Below are 26644 nucleotides of genomic sequence, written 5' to 3'. Positions count from 1 at the left end.
TATGTTTGTCGTGTTATACCATCATGCTCATGAACTTTTATGAATTTGCTTACAATTTTCAACAACTTTCCCAGATACATTATTATGGTAAAATATATGTTTCGAAGTTACGTTGGAAAACATTTGAAGACATGTGGGTTCAATAGCGTTCTGAAATTCGTTGCATGATACACTCATCAACTAATTTAATTAAATTCAAGAGATTAAATTAGATTGGTAGAAAGATTCCAGGTTCATCCATCACACTGATTTTTGTTATAATTTTATTTTTATTTTCAACATTAATTTGAATGTTTTTTTTTTCAAAAAGTGAATTACAGGGCGGACTCGATTATATAGTCTCCGATTTCGTTTTACTTTATATAATCAATTCTATCATTTCTTTTGTTTAGCACGGTGTTACAGACTGTGCGAGTTTCTGTAATTTTGCTATTATGTTTTTTTTTGCGTTTTTTTTCCCAAAATATATATTTTATTAAGGCACATGTGGCGTTAGCCTGACGGGGCCGGGAGTCCAATATTTTGACAATTTTTGTCTTACAACTATGTTAGCAATATGTAACCGATTACTCACGGTTGGCTCGAGGTTAGTATTACAAGTGTTCTCATAATTGGTATGTTGCAGTCTTCGATGCTCTGTACGTGTGCCCGACACGGGATACTTCCTATTGGGATGCAGCTGACCATTAATTAGCAACGCTCCCTAGTCTGTACCCCATATCAAGCGTGGTGCGTCTTTCTCGACTCGAGGAATCCAGGATAGAATGGTCACTAGCCGGCGCAATCATCAGCTCGTGTAGAGTTGTCATGAGCGGTACAACCTTTGGCTCTTGTTGAATGATCAGTGGACTGCACAACCTTCGGCCCGTGCATCTGTAAAGAGTGTGTGTATGTATTGCCGCGACTAAGTAAAAGTTTATCGATCGGATAGGAGGGATATGAAACGGGGACACAACGAAGGAAATATCATTAAACGTTGACATCGGCGTTTCTGAGGAACAGGTATAGATGAAGCTGAAGATCAGGATCCCGGCTACCTAAGATATCCCGGACGGGGATATCCGGTTTTTTGGCGTTATTGGTATTTATTTGAAGTAAAAACAGATAAAATAAAATTAAAACTCCAAATTTTTTTTTCTTCAACTTCATTTAGTTTCAATAGTCATTTAATTTGATTCAGCCTCCTCGAAACAAAAATATTGATCGGTCTGTGTGACCGTATGCTAGAGTAGAAGGTCATATTAATAAATTTTCAATTATTATTCTATGAAACAAAAATAATTATCGGTTACTAAATAATTGTAAGTAATACTTTATTTTCTGTTCATCAATCAATATCGTAGATTTTGTATTCCTCCATTACGTAGAGGTATAGTAATTAGAGAATAAACGGATATTCGGTAACTATTCGGTATCCGACCTACCCGGTCAATATTTGCTATCCGGCCGGATACCGGATATTAGAAAACATCAGTAATGTCTCATTAATACAAAAAAAAACTTTTTTTCCAAAATCAAGTTAGCTTTAACTCATAGCATTAAATCATTAACATCCACAATAACAAATTTTTTTTTTACCGACCCATTGGGCTTTGCTTCTCGTACACCAGGCTAGCTTCAGAGAACAGCCTTTCACTGTAAACACTACTACGAGGAGGTGAAAGATAAATTCTGGCAAACCTTAACCAATTAGGGGTACTGTTTAGAGTTAAATAACCACCAAACGTAAGGAACGTGATTGCGATCGATTCTAAATGTTCTCGTATAACAGTCGATTTCGCTAGTAATGGAAATTTTTCCTGAACGCGACGCTGACTATCATTTTCATTTGCCAATTCGTCAAAACTGTCCCATAAGATGTCGTGAGCCTCGCGTGCAAAGATTGATTCAGATCCGAACATTTTGCATCGTTCAATTTGATTTTGGGTGAAGTAAGTGTACCCTCTATCAGATTATCACCCCTGAAGACAGTCCTGGGCTTTTTAATCTTGGATAAAAATAATTGATTAATGTTTAAATTTGTTCAATATTACTTGCAGAAAACTCGATACTCTATTATGGAATATTCATACGGACTATACGGAAAATAGACGGAAAATTTAATCATAGTTCATTATTTTTATGCATACACATAACAAAACACACACACTTTTTACAAATACACGGGCCGAAGGTTGTGCAGTCCACTGATGATTCAACAAGAGCCAAAGGTTGTACCGCTCATGACAACTCTACACGAGCAGATGGTTGCGCCGGCTAATGACCATTCTATCCTGGATTCCTCGAGTCGAGAAGTCGCATCAGGCTATATATGGGGTACAGACTAGGGGTGCGTTGCTGATTCATGGTCAGCTGCATCCCAATAGGAAGTATCCCGTGTCGGGCACACGTACAGAGCATTGGAGACAGCAACATCCCAATTACGAGAATACTTGTAATACTAACCTCGAGCCGACCGCGAGTAATCGGTAACATAGATAATAGAATGTATGGGAGAAAAATCGACCCTAAAATTTCAAAAAGTTACCCTATACAAAATGTTCACTACCTCGAAAAAACACCCTATGTCGAATTTCAGCTCAATCGGACTTAAGGGAGAGTGGCGCAAAGCGGTCAAAGTTTGAGTTTTTTGAAAATCGAAGAATCACCCAAGAAATTGGGGTTTTCGTAACTTTTTGAAATTAGAGATTACCATTTTCATTGGCACCCTAATGCACACATGCAGTTTCTACCAGTGACGTATTCGCAAATAAAGAGCCGGATATTCGCAACCGGATATCCGGCATCCGGCCTCGAAGCTTGTCGGATATCGGGTATCCAGTATTCGGCCAAACTACTATCCGTTTCATCATAATCTTTCGAAAATATTAGCTCCTGTTATGCAAACTGAATCGAATGGTCAATTCGATTCCTATAACTATCACACCGAGCAAATTTTCGTATTTTGTGGATCGATAGAACCTCATCGAATCGAGTTCTTTCTCGAACATCATTTGTGGCGAATTGCATATTTTGATACGTCGCCGAAATGTTTCCCAAAGCAAAATATCAGGAATGCAACAAGCAAACCAAACAAACTCGAAAAAATATGTGAACATCTTTTACCCGACTGTATCTATAACATCAAAATAGAGCTAACGATCAACTGTTCAACTAGAATTACATGATAGGACCTAGTATTCAACTTCAGGAATTTTTAATTTCTCATTCGTCACTTTTGTTCTATTAATTAAATGAATATTTAATCCATTGCGTTTGGAGTTGACACTATCCCAGACCAGCTTCCGGGCGACCGGTAGACCGCGGACTACCGTTTGGCCATCCGTGTGATATACATATACATATACATATACATTTGATAAAAAAAATTGTAAGGGGTTGTATCTAGGACACGACCGCATATTTTCGACGCAAAACTACGAAATTACATTATGCAATCCACGTGTTTACCACTTCGAATATTATTTTAAAATGAAACTTTTGTAGTAGATTATGTTCTTCGTTACATATAAATTTGATGAACGTCCTTTTACGTTTAATATGATGCCTAGGACTACTAGAATATGCGAACGGAAGAATTGTCAAACGATCATTGCATTTTACATTTCCCTCTGAAATTATTGCACATCCCATGTTTACGTAGTTCTCGAACCGCTAAAGTTCATTCACCTCTGGTATATTGAATGACGATTTTCCCCGGCTTCTCAGTTTAAAAGTACGTTTTAGGGAAACATATTCCGGTCTGCACAGCGACAAGCGAGTACAAAAGTACTCAACATCAAAAAGTACCCCCGGCTTGCATATATTTGCAAAGCGGATTCTCTCAGGTACATTAATTTTGAAGTCCGTGTTAGGGAAACACAGCTCTGTGGGAAAAAAATACCCCCGACTTGTATGCAATATTGCCACATTGAAATCTGTATTTCCGAGCCAAAAAATCTTTTTTATCTGTAGAGAAAATAGAAAATCTGTATTGGATTCTGTATTACGGATTTTGCACACTGGTATAGCTTGCCAGTAGTTTTCTGAAAAGACTATTTTTCAATTTTCAGGTCTACACAAAAAGTTGACTGTGCATTTCTTTCTCGCACAGAGGTCCAAATTGAATGAAAATGTATAATATCTTAGATTGAGAGTTATAGATACATAGAGAATTATGCCAAATAAAAAATAAAAAAAAACATTTAAAAATGCATTTCTAGGGAAAACCGACGGGAAGAGTTTATTTTACTTAGTTTCGCGTTAGAAACATTCATTGAATCCTCTCTTTCTTCGTGGGGTTTATACATGATCTTGCAGAATTTAGCCTTGATGTCGTTGATGGACTGTACTGAAGCACTTCCCCCTCCGATTTAACAAATAATTTCGATTTGATAATTGCGTTCATTGCGTTGCGTTTGCGTTGCTGTAGCGAGACGGTTTCAAACTTTTGTTTTGTTCGCATTATATTGCGGGAAAAATACGCTTTCTTTCGCTACTATATTTTACACATTTGACAGTAGCAAAAACAGCTCAGTTCAGTACTATTCGAATTTCTGATTGAGACTGTTTATTGTTGCGTAAAATGATGAAATATTTAATTTTATTTGTTACAAAATCTGTATAAAATCTGTATGAATATCCAGTAATCTGTAATATGTATATACAGATTCTTGGTCAAAAAACATGCTGAAAATCTGCATCATTACAGAAAAATCTGTATATGTGGCAACACTGCTTGCATGTTGGTAAACAAGTGGATTCCCCCATGCACATTGATTTTGAAGTCCGTGTTAGGTAAACGCAGCTCAGTGGGAACAAAAATACCCCCGACTTGTGTGTATGTATATTTGCAAAGCGGATTTCCACAGGTACATCGATTTTGATGTCTGTGTTGGGGAAACCGTAAATCGGGCCAATCAAAACTTGGCAGTTATGGCGTTTAGATAACGCTTGACATTTTACAGTTATTCAAATGTTCATCTCATGAAAAATAACTTTTTATAAATTGCGATAGACGCGTAGAAATATTTCCTATTAATTGATGCAAACATTCTTCCAATCTGTTAAGAAATGATCGAATTATTAACATTCGAAATACGGGTAGGGTTAGCACACAAATCGGCAGAACAAATGTATGGGGAAAAAGGAAGTTCTTCCAGTTTTCATGAATTTAAACCGTTCAGAGATTAGCGAATTGTAATGTATAGCATATCAAACAAATCTAAGAAAATTTCCGATACGATTGGTATGCAAATCATGAGAATTCGTTCACAGGTGAAAATAGTTATTAACGTTAACTTTATTTCATAAAAACATGACCTTTTTTCAGATTTGGCACCCTTCTTGAAAGACGTAGTTCTACGTCAAAAAAATACGCATATAGTCGTATTTCAACAATGACAGAATTATTTAACTTTTTCTATGTTTCTGGCTTCATTGTCCATGACTTCGCCGATAAGTCGCAGACAATTGACACCATGGAAGACAAAATTAGCCACGTCCGTAGCCAACTCCGCAGAAAAATAATAAGAAATCAAACTTCTCGATTGAATTTCTACCTAGTCTGTCGAGAACCCCATATACAGAGTATCATATTCATGCAGACATGACATAGAATTATTTTTCGAATGAAGCGAAATTCATGACAATTAACACTATTTATCTGTGTTTGTAATTCTATGCCTCTAAAATTACCTTGCATCTTCCTTCCATAAATGCTATAACTGAGGAAACAAATTGAAATTAAAATAACAACTGAAAAGGTATTCAATTTCCTGGATTATCTTTCAAAGAATAAACATTTTTTGTATACAAAAAATCCACTTTCTGAAAGCAATAAATTTTCACGTGAAATTGATCGTGCTTAGCAGACACGAAATCGAATCTGATGCACAGCTGTTCAATCACTGTTCGGACATTTCTAAATCTAATCTCCTCGAAGGCGTGTCCAATGCGAGAATTGACAATTTATGTGCTACCCTCCTTATAATTCCTCATTGCTCGGGGATAACACTAAACTTAAACCAATTCCACAGATATTGACGAAAGTTCGAAATTGAATTACCTTCTCCGGAGTGTTTAGAACGCTGACAGCGGATGAATTATTCTACTTTCCGCAGTGGGACATAGCAGCTGCCGAATGGGGACCGACGACCAGCTGCCATCATGAGAGTGCTCCATGTGCATCAGTGGATATTTGTCATTGGTGGGTGGCGAAGTTTGTTGGCTTACACGGATTATATTACACAACATAAGCGCAGGACTCGGGAACAGCGAGTGTATCGTCCGTAGCGTTTACTTCCGTCTTCTTGTAACTTGAACTGCCGATAGCGCGCCGCGCGTCTCTTTGCGGTGGTGGTTAATGCGGTGAGTAAAAGCCAATTGAAAACCCACCCACCACTTTGATGCAGGTTCGGGGGTATTATGCGGATAATATTTCCTATTATAGGATTTACTTTGTGGTGAACGTTGTGATTTTATTTGGTGTGCATTAGGTGTGTGATTAGTTGACAATTTGTGTCGTCAGTCGAAACTGCCTCAAAATAACATTATAATCGCTCATTTCCACAAATGTTGAAAGCCTTCGACAAGCAGAAAAACATTATCTCCCAAACAAATTTGCTTGGACCGAGTCCAACACCGGAGAGTGACAGACAAATGCAGCAGAACGTGTCCGGAGCTAACCGCTGGCGTCGCTTTTGTGGTGTGGGGAGGAAAATAGGTACGGTTTTCTCTTGTCCACGTCCGGTGAGTGACAATTCTGGTGGCTTGTCTACCGGCATTGTCGTCACCAGCGTCGTCGTCGTCGTCATCGGCACGTCATGTGGGAGATAGAGAAAGAGAGAGCGCGCGATGGAAAAACAAGTTGGCTTGGCATCAACGTTGAGATGATGACCGCAAGATAAAGATTCTGTGCCAGAATTTCACTCCGCAAGAGTACTCACTCTTGCTTTGGTGGAGACGCATGGTTCTGTGCCATAGGAAGTGGGGGCGCTTGATGCTGTGGGTAACATTTTACCACGCTTCGGAATCGAATCGAATCTAGTACTGCACTCTGAAGTTGGAGAGATTGTGTGGAGAAGAGAAGCAACTCGCTTCGTTGGCTGCCTAGTTAATCCCGACAGTATTGAGTCAGGTCCTTGGTAGTTCAGATGAGAACAGGTAGTAACGCATTCTGCTCCAAGCTTTTAATGCTTTCGTTCCCGTGTTGACTAGCTTTCTGTTGTGTCGTTGTGCGGATTCGTGTGATGGTAGCTCGTAAACAAACATCGAAATTCGAAGCTTTGAAGGATTAGGTAGGTGAACTGTGTGTGTTTTTTACGCCACTGGAATACATTGCTGCACGATGAGGTTGGATGCGAGAGCATAATTAGTTTTGGAGAGTGGAGTGAATCGGAGAACTATTCGGTATATTTGGCAGGGTTGCCATGTTGCAGATGTATAATAAATTGATTGATGTTTCATGAATATTTTCTATAAGATTTCCTGTATATCATCCAGTTATAACAATTATTTTAAAGGCAGGGGCTTCTTAACAAGCTGGACATAATCCGCAAATATATGCACAGAACAATGTTTTATAATTCCTGGCAAAATTGGGCATATATGGAAGTACTGGAAGAAAAACTGAATTAACGCCATTTATATAAACTGCTTGTTTTCGGTCGTTTAAATAAGAATCGATGAGGTTTACCCGGAACCACTAATGTTAAATTTTGAAGTTTTTCACGTTTAGCTGAGCAATGCTTTCGAATGATTCCGAGAAATACAATAAAATCAAGATCATTTTGTCACCACTATCGATAGCATATCTGACATCATCATACACTTTCATCATTACTGTTTTGGTACCTGCACGATAACCAGACTGGAATGTTTTTTTTATCCAAAATATATATTTTTATTAAGGCTCATATGGCGTCAGACTAACGGGGCCGGGAGTTCAATATTTTGGCAATGTTTGCTTACAACTATGTTAGTAATATGTAACCGATTACTCGCGGTTGGCTCGAGGTTAGTATTACAAGTGTTCTCATAACTGGGATGTTGCAGTCTTCAGTGCTCTGTACCTGTGCCCGACATGGGATACTTCCTATTGGGATGCAGATTCTCGATTCGAGGAATCCAGGATAGAATGATCACTAGCCGGCGCAATCATCAGCTCGTGTAGAGTTGTCATGAGCGGTACAACCTTTGGCTCTTGTTGAATGATCAGTGGACTGCACAACCTTTGGCCCGTGTATCTGTAAAGAGTGTGTATATGTATTGCCGCGACTAAGTAAAAGTTTATAGATCGGATAGGAGGGATATGAAACAGGGACACAACGAAGGAAACATCATTAAACGTTGACATCGGCGTTTCTAAGGAACAGGTATAGATGGAGCAGAAGATCAGGATCACGGCTACCTAAGATATCCCGGACGGGGATATCCGATTGTCTGCCTTGTGCCCTCAATGCTCTGGAGAGCTGAGAGCGGGCAGCATGGAACCGGATACACGACCAGACAACATGCTCGATGTCGTGGTAGCCATCGCCACAATCACATAGATTGCATGCTGTGAGCCCAATGCGATAAAGATGCGCGTTTAGGTTGTAGTGATTGGACATAAGCCGATATATCACGCAAATGAAATCACGACCTACATTCAATTCCTTGAACCATGCACTCGTCGAGACCTTAGGGATAATCGTGTGTAACCAACGACCGAACTCATCTTCACTCCACATGCGCTGCCAACTTACGAATGCGTACTGACGAAGAATATGGAAAAAAAATCATCATAATCAATCTGTCTTTCAAAAAGAGTGCCTTCTGAAGCGCCCACCTTAGCTAGCCAGTCCGCTTTCTCATTCCCCGGTATCTGGAAATCCCCGGTAGACTGGAATGTTGTTACCAAATGAATTTCTTGTGAAGAAGAGCTCATTTGATCTTTAACCCATTTTAGGCCAAGCGTTCGAAAAATCTAACAGCAACTTTGATAATTTTTCATGTCTTTGGGAAGCAACCATATGGTAATGTTTTTGGATCAAAAGATAGCTTAATTTGTAAGCTACCACTTACCATCAATTTCATTCAGTTTTGTACAACTTTATTGAGCAATAAATTCGATTTAAAGCAAATATGTATGGCAAGTGTTTTAAATTCAAATAAAAACCCCCAATAAAATACAAAAATATGAAAATTATCCTACAGTATTACTTTGATAAAAGGATACACATTGTATTGTAAAAATCATTCGATTGATCCTCCTGCAGGGAAATAACAGCCAGGAAAATTGAGTGTTCGAAAAATCGAACGTTGGCCATAACGAACTTTTTTTTTCTGCTGAATTAACATATCCAACACATCTAACCTCCGCAGCGCATTCTGGTTTGTTCACTTTGGAAGACGGAAGGTTTTTTCATTAATTTTTGCATTCTCATATGTGAATGTTTGCAAGTATTGATTATTTAAGAAATGATTTTTTGTTCATAATAACCTTAGGAGTCTGTAGAATTTCGTGTCTGGAGGATCTGGAGGAAATCTTCAGTACGTGTAACGAGGATTCTAAAAGGACTTCTGGTGTCAATATTCTTCGGCCGGATCCGGTGGGCGGTCTCATCGATGATGTAAACCTAAATGACGATTCTGTCCAACTGAATAATAACCTCTCAAACTCAATGTCATTGTTTTTTCGCAGCGTTTTTGTACTTTGCAGGTTTTGGGAAATGTTCGATTTTTCGAGAAATGAATAATCGAAAAGAAATAATTCGTCAATGATAAAAACAACAGCACTAACTTTCGTTTGAAAGAAAATGCCTGCCGGTAATAAGTTAAAACTACATGAAATAAGAAATGTCACATCTCATCATAAATTTATGAATTTAAGTTTTATTACTTAGGATTGATGAAATGGATTAAGGCTTATACATAGAGACTTTCATTCTCCTGTGCTCCCGGAATGTAAAATCAATGCATTTATGAATGCCACTTACTTGCTAATTGAAGTGAATTTTAGTTCGCAGTATGTATGTACCTGCAAAAAAAAGTGCGGGTTTGGGCCAATGTTCGATTTTTCGAACAGTCATTTCCCGGAAAACGGGAGATGGGAAAAAAAATTCTTGAACATTTTTCTTTTCTTTAGCGTCAATAATCAAAATTACTCCAATGGCTTTTGTCAAAAAAATATTTTTTACGGCTTGGTCGTTAATGAATTGGTAAAATGAGTTTTAAAAATTTCGTGGGAAACTCGTCTAGGACCACAGTATTTGATGTGACCTCATGAATGGTATTGATTACATCGTAATCTTGGGAGACGTACTACAAGATAAATTATAATTGTAATAATCTCTTTTTGCTTGGTTTACTAAACGATTAGTTAAATTTCTCAAGTGTTTAGAAAAGGAGAAGTCATTTGAATCATGTGTATTTTTCTATCTTTACGTACGCAAGATCACGGTCAATCATAGCCTTTTGAATTTGTTCATTGAGCCAAGGGTTGTGTCTATTCTCATTTCTAAATTTCCTAATAGGGACACAACAAAATAATTGAATATGTCAATTCTTGCATCAGAATCATCGGATGAGAAGAAAAAAGTTCCAATCGAATCTGTTGAAAAGCATATCAGGATCAACACGTTTGTAGTCACGGTAATAGACCTCTTTGGTGACCATACTTTTATCGAAGTTTAGAAAAGCAAAAATGAGGTCATGTTGTGATATATTCGTAATAGGGTAAATGATCTTGGTTTGTCCGATTTGGGGTGTTTTTACGCAACTAGTAAATGCAAATCGACTTTTCTTCATGAAAATCACATATTATCGATACGAGTTTGGGTTTGTTGGAAAGCCCTAAGTCTCTAGTTGCTAATACTACCATGAGGCGTTGAAATTATTCAAATTATTATGTTTTCGAACGATTTTTCTCAAAGTGGAATTATGATCATGGTTTGACCGCCTCTGATTATGGTTTGTCCGGATTTATAAATCAACATTTTTGGATGAAAACATTCGAATTCTCAAGTAGATGTTGCATTTATCATTGCTTGAGTTTACTGTCATCATATTGATCCATTCTTACATTAAAGAACTAGTTGATGGTTTTGACTTTTATACAGTTTTATTCACACGGTTAAATTACACTGATGGTTTTTACTCGATGGTGGTTGGAAATGGAGTGAGAATAAAATTAAATCAAAAATTTTTTAAATTAATAAAATAAATATTAAATATTTTTTTTTTTAATTTTTTAAATTTAAAAATTTAAATAAAATTAAAAAAAAAAAAAATAAAATTTAAAAAAAATATTTACACACTTTCTCTATATACACATAGGGCGCAGGGATATTTCTTCTCTTTCTCCCCGTTGCATTGACTGGCGGTTATGTTGAGCGGGCGGGGAATACGTTTCTGCTTTGTTCGCGTAACAATTCCGAAACTTCCCGCTTAGCGCGGAAAGCAGACATTTCAGGACATGTTGGGCCGCGAACATCCTCCCCCGGCTGAGAAGCATTCTCTGAACATTGTTGGAGTACGACTGCATTGTCCTCGATAGGTAGCACTGAAATCTTCAGGATCAGGTTCCAAAACATAAAGCGGTAGGGACTTTAAAATAACCTCAGCCTGTTTCACAACTGTCACATAATCCTCGGATGTCAAATTCTCATTCCTTGAAATTCGTTTTAGATGGTGACTGCTGCCTCCCAGAGACCGCTTAAATTTGTTACTTCAGGTGGACCATACGACCAAGCGATTTCTCCAGACTGACTTGAGCTCTTTTGTTTGGCATGGAAACATGGTGTACAGCTTCTCGTAATCTTTTATACATCAAATCTTCTTCTGTGTTTACGCTTGTGGATGGATCTCAAAATATCTTCGCGTTTATTTGGCCATGGATTACATTTCATTGGTGATAAAATCTCATTAACTTCCCTGATTCGACCAATAGTCTCACTGTGAGTGTCGATTGAAACAGAATGAGCAGTTAGGGTGGAAACACTGTGGTTAATCTCTCCAGCGAAAACCCAACCTAGATGTGTTTCACGGAGTCCAGGAAGACCATCGGATAGGTGGAGAAGACCAGATTTCAGTAAACTGAAAAACTCCAGTAAACTGAAGCTCCTTTCAACATGTCGACTCTTTCAGGCACGCTAAAATGAGGGTCAGCTAACTGAAATCCGATCGGAATTGGCCAAGAAGAATGATCAATTTTAGGCGAAGGTATAATGCCAGTTATTTTCGGTACTACCAAACAATCGACATCTGTGGTAAAATCGGAGTACCTCGATAAAATTGTTACATTCAATGTTTCTCTCGCATAAATTTTTGCTCCGCCTATCCCAGTAATAGGCACATGTACTTGCTTACGAGGAATTGACAAACGATTGGCAAGCATCTCAGATACGAAGCTCACTTGAGAGCCACTATCAAGCATTGCACGACAGGGAACCTACTGTCCATCTGCATTCTCAACATTTATCACGGCAGTCAACAGTATCACGGTTTTGGCGGGTTGTAAATGATTGCAAGAACAAGTGGAATTGGCGCTTGTTGACGGAAATGGTTCGCGGGAATTCCAGTTTCAGATGAATACTCTGGACACTCTTTATGGAGTAGGGTATGATGTCGTTTCTGACATTTTACACAAAATCGCTTGGAGGCACAATCTTTGAAACAATGTCCGGGACGCAGACAGTTAAAACATTATCTTAATTGCTTCACTTTAGCAATACGTTCTGGAATGGGCATTTTAACAGATGTTGTACATTCAAAATGACGATTGTTATCACTACAAATTTGACAACGATTATTTAGGATGGTTGAAGATGTGACAGGATGGTTTACAGGTTTTATTTGGGAATGTATGAAATGAGGCTCTTTCGCCGAAATAATGTGACGAGAATGTTGTAACCGCTCTATAATTTGGCACTCACCTTTCAGATATTGCAGCATTTCCTCGAACTTTGGTAGCTCACCATGCTTCTGGTTCCGTTCCCATAGCTGTAGGGTGTGGTCGTCCAAACGGGAAATCAACAATTTGGTGATGATGAGTCCAGACAACTGATCCACCATCAGTCCCTGGTGCTCCATTCCAGCAATATGCCTCTCACAAGATTTTGTGAGCTCCAACAGGTCCTTGTAGCTGCCTTTCGTCATTGCCTCTAGCTGCATCAATCCATCGATATGGGTGTCCACAATCACTCGTGGATTCTCAAACTGCTCACACAACTGCTTCCATACTTGCGTGAAGTTGTTATCACGATTCATCTTGCCGTTGATTAAATCGGCTGCATCATCAACTAAGGCTTTATCCAAGTGGTGTAGCTTGAGTGCATCGGAATCACCACCTCGCACAACTTAGTCATGAAACATGGCCTTGAATTTAGGCCAATTTTCCACACGTCCATCGAAGGAGGGAATCGATGCCTTGAGAGTTTGTTAATGCACGATTACCTGTTGTGCCCCACTGGCACATGGATTACCTGGCTTGCTAATCAGCTCCGCGAGACGTTCCAAGCGAACAAGCGTTTCGGTGTGTAGAGCATCGAAATCATTTAATTTCTAATCTTGCTCGTTCATCTTCGCCGGCGGAGTGGTAGCCAACACTTCACGGTGTAATTCACTATATTCAGCATAGTGAGTTTCTAGCTTCTTCGAATACACTTTTATCAAAGAAGCACTGATCCACGATGGATCATCTTCAGCTGCTTCCAAGTTATGGCTTATTTTGGTTACTTTTCCTTTCACTTGACCCGCTAATGGATGAGCATTTTCAACTGCTCCGGGTCAGCTACCGACTTCTTCGGTGTGTGGTCGATAGGCATTTTTGAATTGTCACTTTCTTTCACTTTCTATCACGATTATTAGTTCTTTCACTATTACGCTTTTTCAAATGTCACTAAGTCTTTCACGGTTCGCACAATTGTCTCGGTTTCAAAATTCACTTCACTCTTTCAGCAAACACATCAAACTGCGGTGGTACTTTTCCTTCGATCCGGTTCGAAGGACCAATGTGAAGGCCGTGCCAGATGATGGTGGGGGAGTGAGCGTTCCGCTTAAGCACTTGTGGAAGGACACTAGCACACTTTCATGTCCTTTGAAAGGACGGATTGTCACTTTTTGGCACTGGATGGTTGCTGGTTCTCCAAAAAGATGATATTTACACACTTTCTCTATATACACATAAGGTGCAGGGATATTTCTTCTCTTTCTCCCCGTTGCATTGGCTGGCGGTGATGTTGAGCGGGCGAGGAATTCGTTTCTGCTTTGTTCGCTTAACAATTCCGAAACATACCGCTTAGCGCGGAAAGCAGACATGTCAGGACATGTTGGGGCGCGAACACTTGAGAAATTTAATGTTGTGTTAATTTATTTCTGTATCACGAAATAACGTCTTAAAATGAAGTTTAATGAAGTGTTGTACCCAAATCCGTCATCCGGCAACACTGCTGCGATTAGCTAGAAAACGCCTGGATAGAGACTGAATACGGCACTCAGGCTCTCATCTCTCAGCTGGTTGCTAACGCGCGCGGAAGCTTTGTTTGCCGCCCGATGAGTGCGAAAGGGTGGTTTGTTCGTATGTGTGTATGTGCCGTGGTGTCCCATCCGTGTGGTGTTTTGCAGGAACATAATTGGCGTTCGAGCTTTGGATACCGAAAGTAGTGAGCTTGCTCCTGTGGCCATGCAGCATTTCCAGCTTTGTCAGTTATCATATTTTCGCGAGTGAACGAAGGTCGTTGGAGGCCGTTCGGGCTGGCGGTGAAAAATAAATACCAGAAGAGAAAAAAACATCCTCCAGCCAAAATCCAGTGGGGTTCCGTGAGTTTGCTGCTTGTTGTCCACTCGGGTGTGTGTCTGCTGTCTATGTGTGTGGGAGCAAAGAGGGCTGGTGCAAATTTGGAAAATTCTGTGCTTCAGTGAATTTTGGGAACAATCGAAATTTTCACGAGTGCAAAAAGGAATTCCTCTCGAGTTGGAGGAGTAAACTGTAGTGTTGTGTTGCAACAGACTCAATGCCCGCAAGGATTGGCTGAGCATTTATGTAAGGATATGTACCACAGAACGAAGACAAACTGTTGGTTTTTGTTGGGTTAAAAGAAAACATCTCTGCGGTAGAATTGGGTTTGTGAAAATAAACAAAAAGCCGGATCCACAGTTCGGTGGCCTAGTGATGGGAAAAGCCCCGGAAGTTGTAATCATAATGTTTATAATGGTGAGAATCACATGCGTCAGGTTCTCCTTGTGAACACAGCATAGAGCAGGTTTGTTAAGACAGAAATTACTTCAAATATAATAGCCTTTTCTTAAACAAACATAATTTTTTTTTCGGTTTTCGGTATTAAAGTAGAATTTCGAACTAAATTAGACAACGACAACAATTGCCCGTAGTTAATCATGAGTTCTACGTGTCCGTTTTCAATAATAATTAATGACACCGAGAGCTTTGCATGAATTTATAAAGTAGACGCTACAAATGATGGGGATAAACCTGTCGACAGCAGAGTATTTTCCTGGCTTTGTTACGCGAAAATTTAATTTACGTTGGTGGATGGCCTTATTATTTGGAGAGTACTCGGTTTGGTTCACCTGAACATATTTCGTTTCATGAGGGAGTCCATTGCTAGAAGCGCTTCTTTTTGAGAAATTACATCCTCGGGAGTCGTCTCATAGGCTCAAAGGAATGCTTTGTCCTATATTTTACTTCATTGTTTCTTAAGAAAACTATCCAGCTGCTTTTTATGTCATGTTATTTTTTCCAGTACATTTCTGCCATCGTTAATTTGGGTTTTGTTTCAGAACTTGGTGCATTTTCTTTAGCGGATTCCGAAGTTTACTGTCAAGTTGGAATAAAGAAAAATATCGTCAACCGACTACCCATGATTGCATGGGAATTGCAATGAAGCTACAAGTATATCTGTTGATTTGAATATTATTCAAATCTGTTTTTTGGTCTCTTCAAGTAGCCCGCTATTGTATATTATCTCCATCTGTTGATATTCATTCAGCTGTATAATCTGCTGTCTCGAGTTAAAGTCTTAGTTAGTTCGAAAAATTATCATGGTTTGTCCAGTTTTAGAAATTATTTTTGAATGAGAAAAATTTAATTTCAAAGTAGATGTTGCATTTCTTATTGCTTTAGTTTACTGTCATCATATTGATCCATTCATAATTTAGGCATTCTTCAGAATATTACCTTTTCTTTGGCATTTTGGTCGTCAATCCGGGCTTGGCGATGGTTTGGGCCGGCTCACCGTGCTTCGACCACGACTTTTTTCGCTTTAGGTTGTTGTACGTGATCCACTTCTCATCACCAATCACCATCTTCTTCAAAAATGGGTCGAGTTCGTTCCGTTTCAGCAGTGCATCGCAGGCGTTGATTCGGCCTATTTTTTTTTCGTCAACTCGTGTGGCACCCATACATCCAGCTTTTTTTTGGAATCCAATCTTCTGCAAATGGTTCCAAACGGTTTTATGGTCTATATCCAGTTCCTGGCCAATCAAGCGAGTGCTCACATGCCGGTCTACTTGAATGATTTCAACGATTTTATCGGTTTCCACGACGATTGGCCTACCAGTACGGGGTGTATCTTCGAAAGCCACTACACCAGAACGAAATCGATCAAACCAACGCTGTGCTGTGCGAATCGTTACAGTATCGGGTCCATAAACTACACGAATTTTTTCGGCCGTCTTCGTTGCAGTTTTACCTCGCAGGTAGTAAAAACGTAAAATATGGCGAATTTCTTGCTTGGTGGACTCTTTGCCGCGCTATAACTTAAACCTGAAAACGACAATCACAACACTGTCAAAACGACACTTATAGCACAGATTGTCGTCTTTAAATAGCCGTATAGTATGACCCGATGCGATAAGTACAACACAAGATATGTTTAAGTGTTGCCATATATTGACAATATACGACATTTCTTTTTCCCCAACCCAATATTATCAGAAAAAAAAGTTCCAGATTCCATGTAGAAAACTTGATGCACTATTATAAGGAGTGTATCGAAAGTCGTCTTAAACTTTCAAACATCAAAATAAAACTGAAAACGTTCAAAAGTGTTTAAAAAAGCGAATTTTTTTAAAGAATATTAAGTTTACATAGCAATGAAATGAAGCTTATTGTTGATTTCTGAAAAATGATCGAACCATAGATTCAACTCCACTCGTCAAATTCTGCACAGTAGTCTTTGTGCACTTTCTGGACGCTGCAGACCAATTCTTCTTGTACTCAGACCTATTTTTAGACACTGTACCTTCCTACTTGAACTTGGTCTTGACAATTGCCTAGTAAAGTTCAATTGGCCGCAGCTGGGGACAGTTTGGTAGGTTGAGGTCTTTTTCGATGAACATGATGTTTTCCGAAAACCATTGTAGAGTGGATTTGGCATAATGTGCCGATGCCAGATCCGGCCAGAATAGAAGAAGAACCTCGTGCTTTCTATAAAGTGGAAGCAATCTCTGTTTCAAGCATTCTTCCACATAAATTTGAGCATTTATAGTTCCTTTTATGAAAAAAGTTGATGATCGTATGTCACACGTGCAAATGGCTTGCCAAACGAGCACTTTTTGGCCAAATTTTTTCATCACAACAGTCGTATCCGCAAATGGTACACTCTCTCTAATCGATTTGGTATAAAATTGAGTTCCCGGTGGGGTTCTGGAATCTTCTTTGACGTATGTTTCGTCGTCATCTATGAGAATGTACTGGCTGGGATTGTTCAAAATACGCTCATATAGCTTTCGAGCTCGTGCTTTAGCGCGTTCATTCTGCTCCGGTGTTTGTTCGGCCATTTTTTTTTCTTTTTATAGGTCTTTAGACCATATCTCTGTTCAATCCGCTGAATCATCCCAACACTGATTTTGAACTTCTTGGCCAAATCACGAATAGATGCAGACCTGTTCTTCTGAATATAATTTACAACTTTTCGGTCCGATTCGGGATTACTTGGTCCGGGTTTTCATCCACTTCTGCTGAGATTCTCGGAAGAACACTCATTACCAAACTTCGTGACGATTCGTTTAACACTTTCAGGACAAACTTTGATTTTTGACGTAGGACTACGTCATACATTAAGGATGCCAAATAAGAGAACAGGTCACATTTTTATGAAAAAAAAAAGTTAACGTAATAACTATTTTTGCTGCGAACGATTCTAACGATTTGCATACCAATCGAATCGGAAATTTTCTAAGATTTGTATAATATGCTATGCATTATAATCTTATAGTTTGTATATGGTTTAAATTGATGAAAATTGGAAGCATTTCCATTTCCCCATATATTTGTTCTTTCCATTTGTGTGCTTTCCCGAAGCTGTCAATAACGAAAATACGAAATAACGAAAGGCAATGAAGGTATGGAAAAAAAAATTATTGAATTTAAAGAACCGACCATGTACATTTTGTTTATTTGTCCAAAAAAATGATCTGTGCAAAATTTCAGCTCAATCGGACATGATTTAGGGGTACCTCAAAGCACTCCAAATTTTGATTTTTTGGCCACTCAGTCCCAAAAAGTCGATTTTCAGCCAAAAATTTTTTTTTCGTGATAACACCAGATCTCGACGTTTTATGCATTTTAAGTCATTTGGCATCGAAAAAAAATTTCGATTTTCTAATTTTTCCTATCCCCCCTCTGGAAGATTTTCTAGGATGAAAAAATCAAAACTTTGAGTGCTTTGAGGCACCCCTAAATCATGTGCGATTGAGCTGAAACCTTACACAGATATTTTTTTTTGGACCAATAAATAAAATGTACATGGTCGATTTTTGAAATTTGACATGACCATTTTCGCTGCCACCCTAGTGTGCATCTGTTAGACGCGTGTTTGAGGCTTGTTGACTGACGATGCACGGAAGATGCCTCTCGTTAAACGCTCAGTGCAATGCGTGCATTGATATAAAAAAATGCGACATATGACCAATTAGTGTATTGTTCTCGCAAAGGCAAGAAAGAATCGTTGCTTCTCGAAATGATTCTACAAAACCACGGAAGTCATTTAAACTTTTCAGGGTCCCTGGAACTTTTTACGAAAGAGTTATTCATTAAATTTGGACTTATTCGCAAATAATATCCGAAATGATAAACCAACAAATTTAAATAAAAAGGTTGCATAGTCCTACGTCCTAAGCGATCGTGTCTCGGATACAACCCCTCGATTTTTTTCTTTTGCTATTTTGTGGTATGCACACCCTTTTCGGTACACCAATTGTGCAAAATTTTCTTTCCAGTTTCCAAATCAATTCGCGACATTTCGAAAACAACTTTACGAACGCGACTAAATGACTTGCATTTCGATTTTTGACATGTAAACAAAGCGTGCTCTGATTACACGACAAAAAAAGTTCACCCGTTTGTGTGTAATAGCGTGTTAAATGTTTAAAACTACTTTTCGATACACTCCTTATAGGATATTTATTCTGAACGGAAAGTTTAATTATCGTTCATAATTCTTAATTAAAAATGTGTTTATTTTTTTCTAAAATTTTACGCTTTATTTGCTTCATGTACGCCTGTCGTTTATCTTAATTTTGTATTAGCTAATGAAGAGCAGAATATCCGGCCGCCGGATATCCATTATCCGGTATCCGGCCAAATCACTATCCGTTTCATCACGTATATATACCATTGAATGAATAATTATATATTCGTTTGAAGAGCAATGGGTAGATCTAAGTTTCTTTTCGCAATTTATGGGAAAAAAGCGTTCAAAAACAGGCACTTGAGAGCATTGTCACGTCACAAAAATAGAGTTTTTTCTTTAGTTCATCAGACGAACTTAAGTTCAAACATTTCAATACTTGGATTTTGCAACGTTTTGACTCACTACAAACACGTTTTTTCGCGTTTCCATGTATACATCATACGATTTCCTATATGTAAACCATGTTATAGATATTGCGAAAACTTCCTGCAAGAATCATCAATCATATTGTATTTTTGGTTTCGTTTCTAAACCATTCAAATGAACTTTGTTCCATGATTTGAAAACAGGTAGGTTTTATTTATATAGCTTTTTGGATGAGCAGACCATTAGGAACCAAAATTGCCTAATTTTGTAAATTCTCGCTATCTAAAGAAACATTGAACTCATTTTCCATACAGGTCAAACATTTTTTTCTGCTTTTGATGAAATAGAAACGCTAAATGGCACTAAAACCAAGAACGAAGGAAGCACGATTCATTTGATAATACTGAAAATTCGGTAGGTAGCATCGTTTTTGAGATATGAAGAGAGGTAGTTTCAGGACCACAGGTCGGGTTAGGACTACCTTCCCTACTGGTTGAATGTTTGGAAGAAGAAAGATAAATCTCAGAGGGTAGTGAGAAATATTCAGGATAAAAACTAACATAAAACTTGATATATAGCTTGCTATAATACAGCAATATACGTGCTTTTGGTGAGTCAAAACATGTGATCTAAAATTCAACTGGTTTTCCCTAGCAATGGCATTTCAAGCATTCGAATTCCGATGGCTCCACAGAGCGAATACAAAGTGTCATATGTAATATTCTCTAATTGGCTCCTCTTTCTGAATTGATTTCTTTTGTAAACAAAAATGAGACGAGTAATTCCAACGACAATTCAAGTACGCATTGGGAATGTAATCACAGTTAATTCCTTCGAGTGCACTATAGTAGTGCTCTAACGGAACATCATTCCGCAGGCTTCCGTGTGTGCGACATGCTAATACCTCTTGATGGGAAATCAGCCGCCCAAATTAGGTACCCGGGATTAAAAACGTTTCTTTGTCCGTTGTACCGCTCCCTGTGTCCTTTGTGTCGACATTCCCCCCTGTTTGGTATTTGAACTTGAGTAGATTTTAGTGGCAACAACGAAACCACTTGAAGCGCTGTCCCTCAGGGGGAACAGCTAGCTGCCCCAATCGATGTTTTATCAATACACACGTATAGAAATAGAATCACCATAATGGCATTATGGTCGCGCGGTATTTTATTTTATATAATAAACTTCTGTGTGTCTGTTATTAGCTCAACAGCAGCAGGTTCATTGTCGTTCTCAGCGAGCCCGCCAGCCAACCAGCCAGCTTTCGCGCGATGTGTTGAAAGCCAAACGATAGACCAAATTTTTATTGAAACCCGTCATAGATTTGATTTGCTCCGATGAGCTTTCCGGCATTATCGGCAGTCGCGTTGATTCGAGCTCCGATAATAGGTAAACGAGAACGAGTAGCGTTCGCCCCAGGGTGGTTCCCGGAAGCGGGTCGAACACTACGGTGCAATCCCCGCGAGAGATAACCACAGCGGTAGCGGTTTATGCGCCCCATGCAGTTCTATTGGGTGAGCCAACATGACGGCCGATGTCTGCAATAGCGAATAGAATCGAAACACGGGTCCCAACCAGGAGAAGGAATATCGGTGGTATATACGATTATGTGGATGGGAAACCAGAAGGAAACCGACAAACACAAATCTGCTTGCATTCGCTGATTGAACAGGGGATCGTATCAATGAATTAATGAACTGCGGACGGACAGGGCTTTTCATTTTCGAAACTAAGAAACGAAAAGGATTGGTACTCCAGTTAGAGTAATTTTTGATTGATTCTCTACGCATACTGAATCATCGATTCTTCTGTTTTGTTCGCTTCTGCAAGAAAAAAGTGACAAAACTTTGCGAAACAATAATCCAATCCAGTGCTTTAATCCATTTATAATAATTGATTTGCATTGTACAAATAAATTTATAACAAGAAAAATCTTTTCAGAGCCTCGAAAAAGACCCGGGACGAACTGAATTTGTCCGTGAGTTCCCAGACAGTTCAGCGACGGCTGGTGGATCAGGGGCTACGCGATAAAAGCCTCTGAAAGGTTCCGATGCTGACGCCGAAGCATCTGAAGGCGCGGCTGAAGTTTGCGAAAGACCACTTCGATTGGATCGGCCTTGAGAAGAAAAGCAGTGGCGAAATATACTGTGGTCGGATGAGACGAAGGTAAACCTCATCGACTCGGACGGAAAAACTTGGATCCATCGCCCAATAGGCTGCGCTTGCAAGCCTCAGTATACCACGTAGACATTCAAGCATGGAGGAGGGAATATTATGGTGTGGGGGTGCTTCTCCTGGAACGGGGTTGGCCCTCTCTGCTGGGTGGATAAGATCATGGATCAGTACCTCTACGCCCAAATCCTAAGGAATGTTATGCTGCCACACGCCGAGTGGGAGATGCATCTGAAATGGCAGTACATGAAGGATAACGATCCGAAGCACACCACCAACACCGTCAAAACGTGGTTCCAGGATAACAAAGTCGACGTCATGGAGTAGTCAGCGCAGTCACCGGATTCTAACCTTATGGAGAACCTATGGGAGATCGTGAAAAGGTCGGTGCACACGTAGAAGTCGAAGAATCTACTACCTCGGAATGCCTGGAAAACGAAATTTATTTTTGAAACTTTTCTTACATTAGCCTCATTTTCTTAGTTCAAAAACAAAATCCAGATGTCTAATCGATCGTTTACGTTTTGGTGATTTAACATCATCGATTTTGCAGAATGATTCCTCGCAGCTTAACCCTATATAACCCTTAGCAACTTTCGTGAACGTACGTGCAGATCTTGCTGTATTGGTGGGATTTCTGCGCTTGAACTCCTGATTAGCGTTGCCATTTTGGAGTAACTTCAAAAATGACACGGACTTTTTTCAGTATTTGTTAACCAAGTCTCAATGAGAAAATCATTCACTTTCCAGTGTTTTGAATATGAATAATGTTGTGTCTATTAAGTAATAAGTTTTTCTGAATAATACAGTTTTTCGAAAGAAAAAATACAAATGGAACAGATTTTAACCTCACCAGTACAGATGAATATGTGGCAACACTGCTCATGACTCTAACTTTAAAGAAAAATCAGATAGAGCAGAATAAACATGAATGAACCCAGTAGTAAATTTGTTTGACGTCGAATGAATGACAGCAATATCGACAAATTAAATAACCGAGTATATTTTCAAGCTCCGATCACAACAAACTGTTTACCCCCTGAAATAATATCGAACTAAGAGCGACACAGTAATATGAACAGTGCAACCCGATTTAACCCTTTGCGATCGTATTAAATTTGGCATGGGTGTCGTACTGGTTGGAATTATTTTTCCTTGAAAAAGCAGAGATACATGTAAGATTATGTAAATATAAACATTTTTTTATTGTTTTTTTTGTGGCCGAGTGGTTAGCGTCTCACATTATCATGCCGGGTCTTCGGGTTCGATTCCCGTTCTGGCCGGTGGATTTTTCGTCAAAGAAATTTCCTTCGACTTGCACTGTGGTCACGCGTATTCTAGAGCTTGCCCCTCGGAATACATTCAAGGCGTGTTATTTGGCTTAAGAAATCTCAACTAAGTATTAATAAATGACGCTAGTTAATGCATACGTTGGGACGGCAAAAGTTCCACAGGAAACGTAAACGCCATTCATGATATTACAAATGTATTAATTTAACAATGTATTTTATGTGATGTCTTTATATAAACATTATATTTCATAATTCGTCTTCATGTGAAATCTTTGGAAACAGTCTCCAAGAGTAAATGATATGAAGTATAATCAATACATAATTTGATTTTTATTATCCGTTGGATATGATACATTTTTGCCATCGATGCAATTAATGTGTAATTAATGCCAGCATTGTGTATCCGAAAAGATCAACACTTTTCACTTTTAAAGACATTTTCAACTTGAAATTATTCAGATGACATAAGAAATTTATGCGAACAATTATTCTGCTCTTAAAGACAATTTCAACATAATTTGAACCAGTTACTCAAATAATTATTTCTACTTATCCGAAATGATCAGAACTTCTCACTTTAGATGAACAAAGATTTTGTCGCTTAAGGTACTTTTGCGATTATTCAAATAACATGAGACATTTATGCAAACAGTAGTTCTGATACTTATGAACAATCTTTTCCATAACACCAGAGTGTTACAATGCCTGTTATGATTTTTGTTCCACATTCCGGCCCTGACTAAAGGATCTTCTTCTATTTTTCAAACAAACCGGGCAATCGGTGCAAAACAGGTTTGTTTGCGAGAGGCCGCCGTCGACGGCGGGTCGCCGGCCGACTCGGATTGCGTCACCTCGGCAGCTTGGTGTCGCATCTGTTCCTTATCCTCGTTAAATGGGGACTTCGCCCCCATTACATTGATCTAAGAATAAATTTCATCACGAATTAATAAATTCATGATAAAAACTGCGCTGCCCGGGAGTAGATGAAAATTCTAGCTCTATGCTAAGAAGTGCCATAACTCTATAATAATGATCCATCAATGATAAAAAAAGATATAGAGAAGAAAGTAATTGATAAAATTATTTGAAAACATTACAGAGAAAAAATGTACAATAAAGAAGCTAAAGCAAGAGCGAAAAAAAAGAAAAAATAATGTATAAGAAATGTAAATGTATAATATAATGATGACCGAATGTAAAGGTGAAACAAAAAGATATAATGAATAAACACTGTAAGATAGTCAGACTGGAACGACGGAAGTGGGGTTTCAACGGGGTCTGAGACAAGGCTTAGAAGGCAAGGACAAAAACCAGCATACCGCTGAAGGGAAGAGATATGATTCGGCATCACACCACTGTCACCACCTGCGCAGCTGGTTTTCGTCACCAGTCGAAACACAGAGGAACGCCGCGCATCAATTCATTAAACATCCTTCCCCGAGCCTGACTGACCAGGTTACTTTTATTCAATTTAATGTTTACATTTATTGCCTTATTTCCTTATCCTTAAATTTAGGTCGCACTAGAATCATACGCGCATGTTTCCGTGGTTCTGACTCTGTGCGCACCCTGTTAAATAACAAACAGAACGAATTGGAACACCGCGTTGTTGAACAAGCCTGCCCTGAAATTTGGCGAACAAACAAAAACTAAAGTGGGACAGGTTCACCATACGCGGAAAAAACAAAATAAATCAGGGCGCTACACATTTAAATAAGTAAAACGATCGGTATGGTTTGAGTTATTAATAAATTTTTAATATTAAATTTAATTTTTGTGAATTTTTAGCAGTGTCTTTAGAATGTTATTTTTCATAAATAGTTCATTTATTTTCCAACAACTTTGCTGCCCATCATATTTTAATCAGACGTCTAGTTTTCAAGTTATGTTTTGTTTTCAAAAACGGTCAATTATTATGACCATTATAAAAGTCGTAATTTGACTGATCATCTGATAATTAAAACTGTGATTTTAGATAGCTGCTATCATATAAACAAAGCTTCAAAAAATCGGAGAGGGTCGGGGCAGTGGCCGTTCGATTTGGAGTAAAACTGCTCTGTATGAGAAGCATCTGAACTGACTTTTCCCGCCGAATAAACAGAAACTCTGTGAAGATTTTCGACCACAACGAGGCGTAGTTGGTTTCAATTTTCTGAATCAACCGCAAAATGCTATAAGAAATACACTCTGTCCAACCACCACCATGATTATATTTAGTTGCAACACAAGCAGTTAGCATTTCAACAAGATACATTCATACATTGTTGAATGTTTAGAATAGAATATATTCAACGTCAATTTCGTTCAAAAGTATTGTTTGTTTATTTATTGTGCTTAAATATGATAAATTCAGACCATTTCAAAATTGATATGTATTATCAATGAAAAATTCAAAACTGTTGCCTGATTTACATGTCAATATTTGGCAATCTTGCCATTTTGGGCTAAAAACCTGGAAAATTCGTGTTGACTATTTACCATTTTTTTCTGAACGGATTTCTCGATATTTTTCCATTTTTCCAAAATGATGATGATTATGACCCACCTCATACCTCTACAAAGGTTTGAACTGGCCGATATATCTAATAGATAATATTAATGTTTAACTCAATTAAGACAACAGTATTATAAAACCAAAATTAAAGCGAACTGACTTTGTTACAGGCATGAATTTCTATCAATCGAACATTATAAATAGGCAAAAACTGCAAAAGAAAAAGAATGGTCCTATCTGTATCGACATTAACATAATAATAATCTGAACTTCAGGCCCAAAGCTTTTTTTCAAGGCATGTCAAGAATATTTCCAACCCGGGAAGATCCTTGACAGATTGGGAATTGAACCCAATATCTAAAAGTGTCTACTTAGAACATGATAGAGATCTGCCACAATTCAGAAATACTCGATACAACCATCCGATAAAAAGATAGTTTCCGATAATTCTGATTGAGCTATCCCCATTCCAGTTTCCACTTCAGACCCCACATAAAATTTTCATTAGATATCAGTGTTCTGCCAGTGTTCACTTAACATAATCCAGGTTCTTCAAACGCGCGTGAGGTTCAAACTTCCGTAGACAACGTTCATTTTTTTTTACAATATACATTAACAAAACAAACAAACAAAAAATTCATCATCATCAGTACGAACATGGTAGTTAAACCTGTAAATAAATTTTATAAATTTTGATCAATTGGAAACATAAATGAATTATTTAGAAAAAAATAATAAAACCAGTTTACAAAACAGATTTCACCTGTGAAATACACATATTCTTGAACTATGCCATTGTTGCCGCACGTTTAATTTCTCTGGACATCGAATTGAAAAAATTTATACCTTTATATAACAACGAATTCTGCGACCTACTAAACATAAAGTTGGGTGCTCTTGCATCATCCTTGTATTGTATCTATGAACAT

General features: G+C 38.4%; 1 protein-coding gene across 4 annotated transcripts in view; it reads left to right on the top strand.

The window, feature by feature from the left end:
* The first annotated feature begins 7123 nt into the window (after positions 1-7123).
* The window catches only part of LOC129764540 (ensconsin), a 246086-nt gene continuing 226565 nt past the window's right edge, over positions 7124-26644 (top strand). Inside the window, exons 1-2 of one of the 4 annotated variants that reach the window (XM_055763733.1) lie at positions 7124-7277; positions 21699-22312. The gene's annotated coding sequence lies outside the window, so the exon portion shown is untranslated. Of the gene's footprint in view, positions 7278-14615; positions 15225-21698; positions 22313-26644 lie in introns of those variants that run through there. The other 3 variants (XM_055763732.1, XM_055763734.1, XM_055763731.1) reach the window with 3 other exon arrangements.

The sequence above is a fragment of the Toxorhynchites rutilus genome, chromosome 2 (assembly GCF_029784135.1).
Source record: "Toxorhynchites rutilus septentrionalis strain SRP chromosome 2, ASM2978413v1, whole genome shotgun sequence".
NCBI lineage: Eukaryota > Metazoa > Arthropoda > Insecta > Diptera > Culicidae > Toxorhynchites > Toxorhynchites rutilus.
Note: the sequence above shows the minus strand (reverse complement) of the source record. Positions and strands in the feature narration are given on the sequence as shown.